Here is a 14812-nt window from a genome sequence, read left to right as displayed (position 1 = left end):
CAAATTTTGAAATTTCGTTTTCTTTAATTGATTGAGGATATGTTACTGATAATTTCAGTATTAATTTGTTTCTTTATTTATTATTTATGTAATTGTAAACAAATATTTTAAGTTCTTATAAAATATTTAAATTTTGATTTTAGTCATAATAAAATATTTTTCCTTGATTTCCATTTTTAGAAATTCTCAGATCATATTTTACTCTCAAGTAGTCATTTTAATATACATAAGTAATATATTTTCTAAATTAAGATTTTTTTAATATTACATATGTAGTGTCATTGGAATTAGGGATGACAACGGGGTGGGGTGGGGACGGGTTTCACTATCCCATATCCATTCCCGTAAAAAAAGTTCATCCCCATCCCCATACCCAAACCCAACGGGTATCAAACTTTTATCCCATCCCCATCCCCACCGGGTAACGGGTATAATCTTGTACCCATACTCATACCCGTTTTCTTACTACTTTAATATTAATTTTAATTAAGTTTTATAAAATAATAAAAAATTACTGTAAAAGAAACATAATATTATCAAATATTCAATATTAGGAGTATGGTTATTTTTTCGATATCAAATACTTTGAAATAAATTATAATTGTTTACATTTTATATTAGAATACCAAATAAAATTTAATGAGAACCAAAACATTTATTAAATTTGCAAACATTAATGAAACCTAGTTGATAAATTTTAAAAATATTTTTAAAAAAATATAAAAGGAAAAAAAATTCTTAAAAAAATATAAAAGGAAAAAAATATTTAAATTAAAATATATTATAAATGTTTGTTTACTTCAGTTTTTTAAATTATAATGAATCTATTTTTTATACACTAATAAAAGTTATAATACATCATTTGATTAAAATAACGCAAAGAACAAATAATAAATATAATAATAAAATTTTAACATAAACCTTGTATCTTTTAAAACACATGTGGATGGTGGTAAAAGAATATTCATGACAATTACATTAAATTTTTATATTGTAGTAAATAAAAATTATTTATACAATTATAGTGAAAAAATTAAAGTATGATTGTAATGAGTTAGAAAATAAAAAATCATTAGATAAAATTTATCGAAATAATATTCTATATGATGAAAATAAACAAAAAATAAAAATATAAAAAAAATTAACAAATGTGTGTCTTATAAATAATTTGGAGACTATTGGAAGGAATCACACAAATGAAAACAAATATATAATTAAAGGTATGATAAGATGAAAAATATCATAGAGATCTAAGAAAACTTTTCAAATATCAACATATATAGTCAATGTTTGATAAAAAAATGACGCAAAGAACAAATAATAAACATAATAAAATTTTATCATAGATCTGGTATCTTTTAAACTCCAATATATGTTGGATGGTGATAAAAAAATATTCATGACAATTACATTAAATTTTTATATTGTAGTAAATAAAAATTATTTATACAATTATATTGAAAATATTAAAGTATGATTGTACTGAGTTAGAAAATAAAAAATAATTAGATAAAATTTATCGAAATAGTATTCTATATGATAAAAATAAACAAAAATAAAAATATTAAAAAAATTAACAAATGTGTGTCTTATAAATAATTTGGAGATTATTGGAAGGAATTGCACAAAGAAAAACAAATATGTATAATTAAGGGTATGATAAGACGAAAAACATCTTAGAGATCTAAGAAAACTTTTCAAATATCAACATATATACTCAATGGTTGAGAAATAACAAAAATTGTTTTAGCGAAATAAAAGAGTTCTTCAAATGAAACAAAAATTAATAATAATAAGTAAAGAATTTTTTTTTATATTACCTAGTAAATGAAATGTTTATGCTATTAAACACTTAAATTGAGAATATTAAATATTCTCATGTGAAAGGAAAATATACAATAAAAAAAATATTAAAAAATAATAGAAATATTCAAATGTTAGACATAATTTTTTTTTAATTGACATACATCATTTTAACATAATTACATAAAGGTTGTGATAAAATAAAAAATATATTGGAGATGCGAAATGAGTTTCATGACAAACCAAATATTTAGAAGAAATAAAAAATAAAAATCATCCTCATTTAAATTATTAAAATATTTACAATTAATTAAGTAACCCTATATATATATATATATATATAGGGTTACTTAATTAATTGTAAATATTTTAATAATTTAAATAAGGATGAGGATATGGCGGGGACGGGTATTATGGCAGGGATATATTCATCCTCATCCCCATCCCCATACCCAATTGAAAAAATCGGGGATTCCCCATACCCATACCCATACCCAGTCAATGCGGGGATTCCCCGTCAAAACGGGGACGGGTTCGGATAATACCCACGGGGACGGGTTTGTTTGCCATCTCTAATTGGAATATTTCACAGAAAAATTATTAGAGTCATATACATTATAATGGTAAAAATAAAAATACAAATAATAGTGATTATTAGTTTATGGAAAGCAAATAAGGAAAACATTTTATATTTATCAAAATGAAAACTGACTATAGTGATTTCTTTATTTGTTAAATAAATAGTGAAATCAGTACAGATTTCATATAGACTAAAATATATTAACTTTTTAACTATTAAATTAAAATATATTTAATAATAATGGTTATTATTGAAAATCTCACATTATAAATAAAGTTAATTTATAGTTTTTATTTTTAAATCCCGAGATTGATAATAGTAGGTAGGTAAAATCTTTGATAGTTAGTATCAGAAATTAATTTACATTTCAATTAATAAATTAATTATAATTTTTTATTAATAATAAATATTATATTATATATCAATAATTTTAAATTTTGTAAAATATCTATAATTTAGTCAATATAGTAATTATTTATTTTTTATCTTTAAATAGGTTGATATTTATAATTTTCTAGAGATAATCATCCATGTAAGAATGATTGAACCGACCAAGTGTAAGAATGATAGAACTCACCAAATGCTCTCTATAACACTCTTCATTTCTACTCAACAAAAGAGGTAAAGTGATCCTCTCCACTATCCCAAAGTTAAATCCTTGACTATGAGTTTTAATATAAATTACTTATTGCTTTTTTAATTATATCTTAGGAAACTAAAAATAAACCAACAAAAAAAAAGAGATTTTTTTTTTCATTTCATTCTAATCAGGGAAAAATATAGTAAATTTCGTAGAAATAACTTGTCCATAATGTTTTTATAGTTTTGTGTACAAAATAATTTTCCAACCAATCCTCAAACGTTCCTCCTAAAGTAGAAAAGCATATTCCATTATTAGCTTTTTTGGGTGCAAATATTCCATTGTTTTAATTAATTACTTTTTTTTCTCAGCAAAAAATCATATATATAATAATAGACATGGCACAAGGGTGCCAAACCCTAACAACTCCTAACAAAATTCCCCTTTTTTAAAATACCCATTTTAAGTGATTTATATCTATTTCCATTTTGGTCCCTCTTTTAAATAGTAATATTGTGAAGTGCTGATAGATGCACTCATTAGTTGTTAGATATTAATAATGAAATAAGTTCAGTCCATATTTTTACAAAAGAAATTCAATCTTTAACAAATGGTTTCAATAGATACCGCAAATGGTTTCACCCTTATTATTCAAATATTGAATATGCATTTGTATTGAAACGATTTGAGCTTTAATATCGATTAATCAAAGTTAGAAATTAAAGAAATTAAACTTTAGAATGTAAATTGCATAATCTGAAAGAAGAAGAAAAACCTAAATTTTGTAATCAGAATACATTTCTAAATTTCATAATTTGAAAATAGAAAAAAATAATTTTGGAGTAAACAATATAAAATACTAAGGAATCAATTACCTTCAATTAATTCACTACAAATATTTCTTTGTCATGAAGTGTACAACCACATGAAAAGTGACGGAGCAAGTTCACAATTTTCTTCCTTAAGTTGTATTTATTTCACAATTAAAGTATGTGTTTCATTAATATTATATATATATATATATATATATATATATATATATATATATATATATATATATATATATATATATATATATATATATATATATGAGATAGATATGTGACACTAAAAAGTTGAAGAAAAGACAAACTTTAATTAATGACATGAAAATAGGTGCATCCCCCTCTCTATTAGAGCTAGATGCATTCCCCTGGTCCCTTGAAATTGGGTCATGAAAATATATAATTCAACTTTTATTTCTATTAAAATAAATTTTTATTTCTTTGAACTTTAAAAGAAGAAAAGTAGATCTTCATAAGACAAAAGAACATTTATTTTTTTGAAGTATTTTTTTCTTTTTTTAAATTACAATGGGGTTGCTGTTCAAGTTGATACTTGCCACCAACTTGATTTAATGATAGTAGGGGTGTCGGTATGGATTTTTCTTGACGTATATGGATAGTGATATCGGATCCTTTGACTTTGAATTTTCCCTTATAATAACTAAATAATAAATACACGATATTTATTTTATTTTAGAATTGAAATTTTTTTATTTTTATACTTTAAATATTTATCAATAACTCTAAGTAGTTTTTTTTTTTTTATAAAGCTCTAGATATTATTTATATTATGAGATTTCAATTAGATTGACAGTTCAAAAAGCATCAATTATTTATAATTGTATGAAAAATATTATTTAAAAAGAAAATTGATAAAAAAAAATGACGGATCAAACCAAATCCATCCATAAAAAAATAATGCATAAAATATTTTTGTTAAACAACTCTAAACATAAGAAATTTACACCTATTATGTAAAGAATTAAGAGTAATTTTAGATGCCATAATATTATACCATGTGTAATGAATTTTATATCAATTTATATACACAGTAATTTCCCTCCTAAAAGTATACAAACAGTTAACCTCACTAATTCTAACTAGTTTTTTGGTGATTAACAAAATAATGAATATTAGTTAAGATTTTTAAGTTTCTAATTAACGAAGTAATATATTGATTATTTTTTATATAATATTAAGGTAATCACATATGGTTTAATTTTATAATTTATTATGAATTTTTTTTTATGAAATTATATTTTCTTTTTTAAAGTCTTAATAAAAAGAGGCAGAATGCTTATTTTATATTGCACAATAAATCATATGCATTTATATCATATAAAATATAAAAGGCAGATTTTTTTATATTTACTTTTGTCTTCAAACATCAAATTAATGCTTGTGACAATGTCTTTAAACATCAAATTAATGCTCGTGATAGAATAACATTAAATTCACTGAAATCAGAATTCATAATATATAATATGTTAGGAAATAAAAATATTTTGTTCCTCAAGGATTTGGATTTGATGTCTTTTATAATGTTATTCAGTGAAATTCATCTATTCGAGCGGATTTGTTTACAGTGGCCTAACAAACTTATAAGTTTTTAAATATGTTTTAAAGTGTTTTAGTGTTTATACATCACTTTTAGAGTGAATTTTATAAACAATTCACTTTGAATCAAAGTGTCAACAAGTTTTCAATATTCATATTAACAATGCATTTCTTTCCAATATTCATATTTTTTTTGGTATTTTTGTTATTTTTCAACAAGTGGATGATGGATGAAAGAAAAAAATAAAACATAGAATGATAGATGAAGGGTTTGTAGAAATGTAAAGAGTAGGAAAATAAATTACTAAGGATAAAATAAGATCAGGTAAAGTAAATCAATGAAAGTGATGACCCAAATTACTATAACCAACATTGAATTTTTCATTTCTTCTTGTTCACGACGCTCTTAGAATATTTAAAATTGTATCCACAATTTGTCACCCATCGTCCACATTTGAACTATTTATGTATTTGTTTTCCCTTTTTTTGGCAATTACTTGGTAAGCCAAATAAAAGAAATATACATATGTTTTGAAGCAAAGATTTGATAAAGCCAAGTGCATGAAGATCACATATATTTGATGGAAATTGATGAAGATCCACTTAAAGATTATGTTTTTGTATTAAATTTGGAAATAATTTGTTAAATGTAATGATTAGATATTATATCATGTTGGAAGGGTATATGACATAAGTCCCCCAAGAAAATACTAATGCATACCTCACACAAATAATTATTCTCTTGAAACTCAATTCAACTCTTTGACTCTAGGACCTTCCACCTTCGTTTTTGTCGTGCACGCTTTCACATTGATGGTAATAAATGTCATTTGTCTATTCACAACCTTTGCATTTAATGTGCTGCCCAAACATACTTGAGTATAACCATGAGGTTGCTACCAAAGCAACAATATAATATTATATCCCTTAGTTAGCTCAGGCCATTTCATTCACATTTTAATTGGAATGTCTTTCAAATCTCCTTTTATAATCTCTTAAATCTTTCCTTTTCTCCTTTATGCGCCAAACCTTTGCTCACCTTCTTTCTTGCTTTCTGATCCTACTTACACTAATTTTCTTTAGCAATCTTAAACCCTTGTGCTTCTACTTCCCACATTCACTAGTGTAAAATAAGCTTTTTATACAGGTTAAGAAATGTTTTTTATACCAGTTCTAGCATCGGTATAGATGCAGGTGGTATAGAAAGTTTGATCTTTCTATATCGGTTCCATGACAGGTATAAAAAATTATTTTTTATACCATTTCTAAAACCGGTATAGAAAGTCCTCTTGGAAATGGAAGGTTATGTAAGAAAAAATGACTTACTATACCGATTATAGTTCCAACCGGTATAAAAAGTTACACATTTTACACCAAGTATGACCTCAACCGGTATAAAAAGTGATTTATTATTTTTTTTGAAACATTCGTTTATGCTTCTTACCTCATAGCAAACCTGTATATAATTACCCAAAACATCCAGAAAACAAATCTCATTCAATCTAATATTTACATGAAATAGAATCTAATGTTTATATGAAATATAATACTACTCCAAAGTGAATTACTATATAAGTCATAAAATACCTAACATCATCTTATATACTGTATATAATTACCCAAAACATCCAGAAAACAAATCTCATTCAATCTAATATTTACGTGAAATAGAATCTAATGTTTATATGAAATATAATACTACTCCAAAACGAATTAATATATAAGTCATAAAACACCTAACATCATTTTATATAAACACTCAAAAGAAACGAAGCCCACTGATCACGAACTTCCTTCAAGACTCCTTGATCCATTGGAGATGTGTCATTGAAAATCTACACAATGAATAGTTGAGTCAACAATCTTTTAGTGATAAATACTTAAGATGTGATTTATAAATTGTACATATTACCATATCCCATGAGTCAACAATGTTTGCGGATATGATTCTATGCATGTGCCTCATGGTATAATATCCACACTCATAGCTTCCCGGTTGACGTGAGCACTACAAGTTAAATTCATATAATATCATAAATATGATAATTCTATTTCAACAGTTTGAAGATTAACTACTTACAGTTGGCGCAATGAATTGCAACTTCTTTCTAGAAGTGATTTGTTGTCCTTGCAACCTAGAATGAGCCTCAACCGCTCTGTAAAATTTAATGTATATTGAAATTGTGCCTAATATGGAACTTAGTAAAATTAAATTATATAACACAAAAAACACTTGTTTTGCTTGAGATGCCATGATGAATGGCTCTTTAGTATAACCTTCCTTTTCTAGGTCAACCAAGGTAAAACCTAGATCATCAGTCTTCACGCCAATATTACCATCAACCCACTTACATTTAAAAATAGGTACTCTAAAACTTGTGTAATCTATTACCCAAATATCTTCAATTACACCAAAGTAGCACATTGAGGCCATAATCGGATATTTATCCTTTGAACTTGAGAAATGCATTGATTCAGCTACAACCATTACTCCACTATTCTGTGTGGTGCTTTTTTCATCTTCGTCTTTTGTATGAAATGTATAATTGTTTATATCATACCCACTCCAGCATAAGACATCATAGTTTGGCTCACTTGCTAGCCAATTTAATGTATCAGAAGTTGTATTGTCATTTTGAACCTGTTGTTTGAACCACTTCAAAAAAGTTTTGTTGTGCTCATTAATGACCCACTTTTGAGACATTCGTGGATTATTTCTCTTCACAATATCTTTATGAGCTCTTAAATAGGGGATGACCTCTTTAGTGTTATTCAATATATATAAATGTGCTTGGAGAACTTCATCTCTACTCAGAGTTATAACTTTTGCACTTTGAGTACCCTTACCAGCACCTCTTCCATGGTAACAAGACTTCGGTACCCCTATAGCTTCAACTTGTGATAAGTAGTATGTACAGAACTCAATAGCTTTCTCTGCAATATATCTTTCAACAATTGATGCTTATGGACGATATTGGTTCTTTACATACCCTTTCAATATCTTCATGTATCGCTCAATAGGGTACATCCACCATAAGAATACTGGACCAAAAATTCTAACTTCTCGGACTAAATGAATAATCAGATGGACCATAATATCAAAGAATGATGGAGGAAAGTACATCTCCAACTGACACAATATGACTACAACCTCATTTTCTAACTGATCCAACTTCTCAATATCGATAACCTTACTACATATTGCATTAAAAAAGAAGCACAATCTTGTTAAGGTATATCTAACATTCTTAGGCAATATGCCTCGAATAGCCACTGGTAGAAGTTGTTGCATCAATACATGACAATCAACTTGAATGAATCACTAATGTACCCATCAAACATATCAACACCCTTCTCCCATAACATCTTCAAATCTTCAACTAATGGGGTTAAATAAATATCAATGTCGTTTCCTGGTTGTCTTGGACCCGAGATCATTAAGGATAACATAACATATTTGCGTTTCATGCACAACCAAGGAGGTAAATTGTAAATCAGTAATAGAACAAGCCATGAACTATGTTTACTGCTCAAGTTACCATATGGATTCATTCCATCTGTAGCAAGTCCAAATCTAATGTTCCTTGAATCATTGGAGAAATTTGGGAACATGGAATCAATTTTCTTCCATTGCAAACCATCTGCTGGATGTCTCAAATGGCCATCTGTTGTACGTCCATCTGCATGCCATCTCATGAGTTTTGCATCATTTGCATTGCTAAATAAACGTTTCAACCGTGGAACTACAGGAAGATACCATAAAAATTTCGCCGGAAGACCCTTACTATCAGATTCAAACTCACTATGTTTTTGTTTGTATCGTGACACCCCACATCGTGGACATTGATGTAACATGGCTAACTCCTTCCTGTACAAGACACAATCATTTGGGCATGCATGAATTTTTTGATACTCCATACCCATCGGACACAATATCTTCTTCGCATCATAATTGCGTGTTGGCAACGTGTTACCTTTAGGAAGCATGTCACTCAACAACTTAAGTAATTCCGTGAAGCTTTTATCAGTCCACCCATTTCTTGCCTTCACATTGAACAATTTTAATACCGCTGACAATCGAGTATACTTAGTGTATTCTGCGTATAGAGGTTTTTCTGCGTCATTGCACAAATTGTCATACACATTCGCACGTTGAAAGGAATCATGTCCAATATCACGAATCATTTCCTCCATTCGATCATCCATCTCTAAATCAACTTCTTCTACTTCAGACACATCTACACTTGGCATGTCTATTAATTCACCATGCCATATCCACTTTGTGTAGCTCTTTAAGAAACCATCACAAAGAACATGCTCCCGAATAACGTCAGTCGGTAGTTTTCTCTCATTCAAACAATTAACACACGGGCAGTAGAATTTTCCATTATTATCCGGAACATTCATATTTGCAAATTCAAGAAATTCTTCTACTCCATTCTCATATTCATTTGTTGTGCGTAAAAAATTTATCCAACTCCGATCCATTGTTGTGTGTATAAGTTAACACCACTACGTTTGGTTAGAGCTCAGAAACAGCCAAACACGTAGTCCAATCTGTGAACTCAACACTACCACCATTTAATATAACATAACAACTCATTTGACTTTGGAACAGTTCACACAAAGGAATTCTAAGCAACAGAAATTCTATGAGCACAAGCTATATAACTCACTAATGAAGATAGAACAAAAGAATCTCTCAAACAGTTCAACAACAGTTTTTATTGATAGTAGACATCATAATTCCACAAATAAAATTTAATTAAGATGCAAGAATTTGGAGATACTAATTTATGCAACTGAAATTAATTTATGGACAATGTTTTAATTTTATAGTAGATAAAAATTAACCTCAATCTTAAAAATAAATATGCTAAAGAATGTTATATGGAACAGAAGAAAAGAAAGTGGTGAAAGAGAAGCGACATATGAAATAAGGAAGGACAAAATTCACAAGCTAAATTACTAAACAATGAGAAAAGCCAAATTCTTCTACTCGTCAATTTCTTAAAATAAATAGGAATCCTTATGAATCAATTGAAATAAAATAATAAACGAACCATGGAGATTAAAATAGATGGGTGAGAGAAAATTATTACCTTAAAAGTGAGTTTTGTGAAATGAAATTAAACAATAAACCAAAGTCTAAAACATGAATGATATTGGGATGTTTATGAAATGTACATATTCATCTTCCATATTACTATATCTAATTTATGCAATACTGTTTTATTAAAATAAAGACGGATTAAAAAAGTTTTCACAAAAACAAATTATTTTGTCGTCCCTATTTAATATATATTAGTTTGTAAAATATGCATAAAAGCATATAATAAAAGGAGAATAAAAAAACGGTCTACAATCAACATTTTTCATTTTTGCCTTTTTCTTTTACAATTATTTGATATTTATCTAAGTAAAGTTTAATTTTGAAATTTTAAATTGCTCATACATATAGTTAATAATAATAATTAAAGATAATTATTCTAAACTAAAATATGGTATTACTTTGTTTATTAAAAAATAATTTTTAATTTGTGAAATTTTCTATTAAAATTGTTTTAGAAAAAAAAAACTAAAACTCATCAGTTTTTTTCTAAAATAATACTAAATTCAAATGCTTTTGAGAGAAAAACAACCATTTCAACTGAAAATTATCACTTTAATCTAGAAAATGAAGAAAAAGAAAAATAATAGTGAGCTGCATATTTATATTTATTATTATTAGAAAATATAAAGATAATAACACTTTATAATCCTTTAATAGAAGTTTAACTTTATATTAATACATAATGATAACAATAATATTTGTATAATTAACATGAACCTATGAAAAGGAAATCACGATCACTTTTTGAAAGATCATGTTTTATGAACTTATACCTTCTAAATTTATTTTAGGTTAAATTATACTTTTAGTCCCTATTTTTGTAACAAAATTTGAATTTGGTCCCTCAATTATTTTTTATCTCAATCTGGTCCCTATTTTGGGAAATTTGACTCAATCAAGTCCTTTCCGTGAGGGTGAAGTAACGGTGTTAAATGGGGTGCCACGTGTCAGCTTCTGGAATTTTTGAATTTTTTGAATTTTTTATTTTTTTTATTTTTTGATTTTTTTTTATTTTTTTTAAAATTTTTAAAAAAAAATTAAAATTTTGCCACGTGTCAAGTGGACATAGTGCCACGTGTCACTATTTGGGAGTTGTCATTTTCTCATTCTCAATTTGATCCCTGTATTTTATTTTTTGTCCCAATTTAGTCCTAATTTTTGTAAAAATTGTGCAATTTTGTCCCTCTCCAAATTGAAACCAAATTTTATTTCTATATAAATAGACACAAATATTTCTATCAAAATTGATATTTCAAGTAAATATTTTTAACAAGATTAAGTTTATTTTAATTTATATTTTACGTTAAACTTTATTTAAAATTGTTTTAACGTTGTTAATAGAAAATAATGTTAATAAAAAAAATCATAAATTATATTGATATTTTATTACATTGTATTTTAATATTGTTTTTTATTTGAATTTATATTTTAAATAATTGCATATTTTTAAAATGTGTAAAATTCAATAATTTCTATACAAATATTTTAGTTAGTATAAAAATAACAATTATATAATTTAAGAAAAATTAACTAGTTTATGTAACAATAAAAAAAAAAAAATTAAATTTGAAAACAATTTTAAGTAAAATTTAATGTGAAACAAATTTAAAGAAACTTTGTTTTATTGAAAATATATAATAAAAATATCAATTTGAATAAAAAAATCAAATTTAATAAAAATATTTGTATAACATTTTATAATTTTTGTTTCAATTTGGAGGGGGACGAAATTGCATAATTTTTACAAAAATTGGGACTAAATTGAGACAAAAAATAAAATAGAGGGACCAAATTGAGAATGAGAAAATGACACCTCCCAAATAGTGACACGTGGCACTGTCACTGCCACGTGGCACGATGTCCACTTGACACGTGGCAAAATTTTAATTTTTTTAAAAATTTAAAAAAATTTCAAAAAAAATAAAAAAATTTCAAAAAAAAATTTCAAAAAAAAATAAAAAAATTCAAAAAATTCAGAAGCTGACACGTGGCACCCCATTTAACACCGTTACTCCACTACTAACAGAAAGGACTTGATTGGGTCAAATTTCCCAAAATAGGGACCAGATTGAGATAAAAATTAATTGAGGGACCAAATTCAAATTTTGCTATGAAAATAGGGACTAACAGTATAATTTAATCTTTATTTTATAATCTTATACATAATACTAACAATTTTTTATCAGAAAGTAATAGTCGTAAAAATTGACTGAAAATACATTTTTATACTATACCATCATTAAATTCTAAGAAATAATCTAAAATCAAACCAAGCCTTAATTAAAATAACCACGTAAAAGGTTAATTTCATATCACACATTTAATTTATATTTTCAAAATATTAGTTAGATCTGCAAATATAAACTATATTAAGTATTGTAATTAAGGTTAATGTGCTGCTTATGTTGATTTAATAGTTCCAAATTTCATTTTCCACGTTGAATTCCTTCATTGCTCCATCCGCATGTATCTGATTCTTCACTGATTATTTTACTTGTTTATGGGGATGACATGATCTTAATTGGATCTAATATCAATTATGTTGATCCAGTTCAGTTGAAGTTATAGTCATTATTTGAATTAAAGGCTCTTGGTTCTTTCAAATGTTATTTAATCTTGGAAATTGCTAAGCCTATCAAAGGAATATTGAGTCAAAGAAAATATACTTTATCCTTATTGATGATATTGATACTGGTTTTTTAGTTGGAAAACCTGCAACTCTACCTATGGATCCAAAAAAATAAAACATAGTAAAAACATCATAAATTTGAACCAACACTAACATTCAAAAGGGGTGGTTAGGTTTCATGTTTAACAAGAAACTCTCTACCAGAATGGGCTTCTCAAAGCTCTCATGGCCGATGTAAACTGTCCACTGACATTGATGTAGAAAATACGAGCTCACACTTGCAAGCTTGATAAACAAGAGAATCAACCTCACCTAATAACTCCCCAACACCACTACATGCTGCAATCACAAGAACAGATCTAAACAGTACTTGAAAGATATGGCTTATGATAACGAAGTGAATAGATATAACTTGTTGAATAATGTACTTACGGATTCTTTTTTATCCAATTAAGGTCCCACTCTGCGGTCTCCTTAATCTCATCCAGGTTCATCCACCTTCCCTTATTTATCTACCTTTCTTTCTTTCTTCTATTCATTTTCTCATCTCACACGCACAATTTTCATCTTTCACACTCTCTCCCAAATGCGTTCACTTTCTACACCAACACTCTTTTTATCATTCCCCTGTTTTATCTTTTTATCACTGTCCAATTTAATGTTCAGCTGTTGAGAGAGGCAACAACACATTGCTTCGCTTATAGATCTGTTTCTTCTGTCTCTCTCCTTCAACGCTTTCTAATTTAAGTTCTTCACTCTTTCATGCCCTCACATCATACTACTACTTCTACTCTTGCATTTATGCATGTATTATCAATTATTAACATTCATCATCAACTCCACTTTCCTCTCATCATCAACGTTATTTCAACAATTATGAGTCATTGATTGGAAGAAAAGACTCAGATAGGAAAAGCTGCCACTATTTTAACACCAAAAAAGAAACCTAGTGCAATGGCCACACTTTTTGTTTAGGGCAATGCATTTCAATTATCAGTTCTAAAGATTTTATCACACTGGCCCTTGACAAGAAGCAAATTAAAAAGAAAAAGGTTTATGGTGTGCAGTGAAAGGATTAAGACAAAACAGGTCCTAAAGGAGGCTACTTCTTTGGTACCATTGTGAGGAAGATGAAACCGAGAAGGAATATAATGAATTCTATGTTTTGTATAGTATTCTTATTTATAATGAAAATACAATAATAAGTAACAAAATCAACATTTAATAATGGAAAATATTTGGTAACACATTTCCCTATCAAATCATATAAATAAAAATAACTTGCACCAGAAAGAGGTAATACAATTATCTATTGGATGCTATTTGATAGTTAGGCCACAAAAGAAATTTTTGAGATCATGAGAAAATAAGTGCAACAGAATTATCAAAAGTAGGAAAGCACAACAATAACGGAAAGTGAATATCAAGAAATCTGACCTGTGACCTATAGTGAATCGTATGATTATGCCCTTTTCTTCCTCCAACTTTTGTCTTTCACTAGCTAATGAAGTTCCATTAGAAACCATGGATTAGATACATGATGGCATGGAATTTCTTAAGCAGGCTAAAGGAGAACTTTTGTGAGAGGAAAAACTAGAAAGTGATGAAAGATCATTAAATCACCTCGTGGCATCCAAGTTGTACGAACAAAATCTCTTCGTTTCCTGCTACTAAAAGCTATATTGATCCCTATAACCATGAAATATTTTTCTTGGTACTTGATTCA

The 14812-nt window shown here is 27.3% G+C and overlaps 1 long non-coding RNA gene and 1 pseudogene across 1 annotated transcript; both read right to left on the bottom strand.

The window, feature by feature from the left end:
- Positions 1-6888: 6888 nt before the first annotated feature.
- On the bottom strand, positions 6889-7500 carry LOC114181045 (uncharacterized). Its single transcript, XR_003603733.2, has 3 exons — positions 7425-7500; positions 7257-7352; positions 6889-7179 (listed from the first exon to the last, which is right to left on the bottom strand). It is a non-coding gene; the product is annotated as an uncharacterized LOC114181045 (long non-coding RNA).
- A 9-nt stretch (positions 7501-7509) lies between these two features.
- Positions 7510-9832, bottom strand: LOC114180542 (uncharacterized; annotated as a pseudogene).
- Positions 9833-14812: the final 4980 nt, after the last annotated feature.

Source organism: Vigna unguiculata, chromosome 4 (assembly GCF_037176805.1).
Source record: "Vigna unguiculata cultivar grain cowpea cultivar isolate G323 ecotype 2 chromosome 4, ASM3717680v1, whole genome shotgun sequence".
NCBI lineage: Eukaryota > Viridiplantae > Streptophyta > Magnoliopsida > Fabales > Fabaceae > Vigna > Vigna unguiculata.
Note: the sequence above shows the minus strand (reverse complement) of the source record. Positions and strands in the feature narration are given on the sequence as shown.